This window comes from Echinops telfairi, unplaced genomic scaffold (genome assembly GCF_000313985.2).
Source record: "Echinops telfairi isolate 266 unplaced genomic scaffold, ASM31398v2 ScPeMD7_7475;HRSCAF=8513, whole genome shotgun sequence".
Lineage (NCBI taxonomy): Eukaryota > Metazoa > Chordata > Mammalia > Afrosoricida > Tenrecidae > Echinops > Echinops telfairi.
Window position 1 is genome coordinate 443,538 of NW_022111379.1, and position 2,600 is coordinate 446,137.

At 39.0% G+C, this 2,600-nt stretch overlaps 1 protein-coding gene across 1 annotated transcript in view; it reads right to left on the reverse strand.

Moving 5' to 3' along the window:
• The window catches only part of CLPX (caseinolytic mitochondrial matrix peptidase chaperone subunit X), a 41,360-nt gene that overhangs the window by 31,125 nt on the left and 7,635 nt on the right, over nt 1-2,600 (reverse strand). The window lies entirely within an intron of this gene.

Sequence of the window (2,600 nt, forward strand, 5' to 3'; positions counted from 1 at the left end):
TTTCACTCAGCATGTCATCTAATTCAAGTCATGAAGCGTTTTATAGATTTATCATTATTCTTTAATGTGTGTTCGATTGCATCTATCTACCAAAGTTTAGTTACCCATTCTTCCACTGATGGGCATTTGTTTCCATCTTCTTGCTATTGTGAATGTGCTGCAACAAACACTGGTATGCATACATCTGTCTGTGCCATGTTCCTTATTTCTGAAGGACACATATCAATTAGATGGATTGCTGGGTCATATTAATATTCCTAATCCCATATTTAAGAAGTACAATAATGCTTCCCGTAGTGGTTGTACTGTTTCAGTCGTACCAGCAGTGCATGAGGGTTTCCATCTCTCTGCAACCTCTCCCGAGTGCGGATCTTGTGCTGTGCCATATGGCTGAATCTTTCAGTCATTTCCAACAATTTTGTTCCTTCTATTCCCATTTTGTTGTTGTTTTTTAATCAGTAATGGGAGTTAGATTTGATCAACAGACTTTTCTGCAGCAACTAATATAATCATGTAGCTCTTTTCCCTTGTTTTAGCTGTATGATGGGCGACAGGGATTGTTTTTCTAATGTTGCGCCATCCTCGCACACCTGGAATGAATCCTACTTGGCCATGGTATGTTGTTGTTATTGGTGCTTTGTCGAGAATTTTTAATCTACGTTCACAATGGATATTAAGTAGAATTGGTGTCAATTTTTCTCTGAATTGTTGGTAGAGCTCACTAATAAAACTGGTGGACTTTTTTTCATTCTGGTGGTGGTGGTACGGGTAGGGGGTGTGTTAGGAGTTTTTTAAACAACTTGATTGGTTTCTTCTTTTGTTGTGTGTCTTTGAGGCTGTCTGTGTCAGCCAGTGTTCATGTCGGGATTGTGTTTCTAGAAATGTGTCCATTGCTTCTAGGTTTTCAAATTTGTTGAAAATAGAGTCCTTCACAGTACTGAGTAATCATTTTAATTTTAGCTGGTTCTGTTGGGCTGTTGCCCTTTAATTTCTATGCATATTTGAATCTTTTCCTTCTCTAAGTTTACCAGTGGCTCGTCAATTTTGTAAATCCTTTATCTTGTTGTTTCTACTGTTTTATTTTCGGCTCTAATCTTTCTTTTCTTCAGGAGGCTGGAGGTTTATTTTTCTCCTCTTGCTCTAACTGTTAGGTTATCATCAAATTTGAAATATTTAAAGTAGATACAAAAGGATTTCAGCATTGTAGACAATAGTGTGTCCTTGTGGAAGAGAGTATATTAGTAAAACATGTCTCTTGGTATCGTACACAACAAATTTCCTCTAATATTTATCAACTGTTTTTGACAACTATGCAATCACAGTTATGTTGATAGTCATATACTCTTGGATTTACTGAGAGAGAGGATTATGGCAAATTACGAGCTACCCACAAACAGATGCATCTTTAGTCTTTTTTAGTGGTCTCTCCATCCTTATTTGAAAATGTGAAAGGAAAGCAAGTGCCTGAAACAACACATCACTGTCCAAAGACTTTTTTTTTTGGCTTGTTGGAACCCAAACTGATCTCAGAAATGACTCTCTTGAGAAACTGGCCAAGAACAGAAGCCTGTCACCTAAGAGGCTGCTGCTGACCTGAAGCTGGCAAACACAGTGCTCTCCATTCCCACACACCAGCCTCGGAATGCAGTACCTGACGGAGCAACACTGGCTGCCCGGGGCAGCACCAAGAGCGGCACACATGCTGCAATGAGCCTCTCCCTCGAGTGTTTCTGCACGGGTGCTGTCGGAATCCTACTAAAGCAGGCTTTAAATCAGACTAGAGGTTTAAAAATAAAATTTCACTTTGATAATGATTACAAAAGCCCTGCCACCTACTCACATGTGTATGTGTGAGACAAGGCCCACAGATATGCCGCCTGGCCCCTCCCAATACTTTTGATTATATAGTCAGAAAAATACTAGTGATGTTTTGCTGTTTCTAGGGGAAAGTGGTTTTGTTTAAAGTACAGCATGCTTATCTGTGAGAGCCCACCATAAGATGATTTAAGTTAAAAACAAAACAAAGCATACTTATTGACCACTCTGAAACACTATGAGACACCTTAGTGTTGTTTTTTAATTCTTTAACCAATGGAAAGATATTGAGAGGAGTGAGACAGGATTGATTTCACACTCCACTTCCTAGATCTAGCTTAGAAAACATGTTCCCCACCTGGTATAAGATCTTAGAAAGGAGTTTTAGTACATAGCCTTTTGATGAAACTTATGAAAATAGGTGGAGCCTGTCTTGCCCCTCCTCTTCTCTAGGATGCACCAATACATGTGATTTTCAGAAATTTTGTTCACCATTTGATTTTTTAGAATTTCTACATTATTTGACTGATGTATGAAAAGTATTGTGCCTTTTGAAGTCTATCAAATGAACTGAGTTCATAATATAAAATTGTGTTCCTATCCGTCAAGCGTAAGGTTGGACTATGAGTTGAATCGTGTATGAGTGTTTCTAGAACACAGCCAAAGACTTGGTGTATACAAGTAAGAGGGGGAGTTGCTAGCAGACATCAGTTTCCACCCCACCCTCCCTCCACCCTCCCAGTATCACCACGCTCAATGTTCTATTTTGGATGTTTGAAAATTCA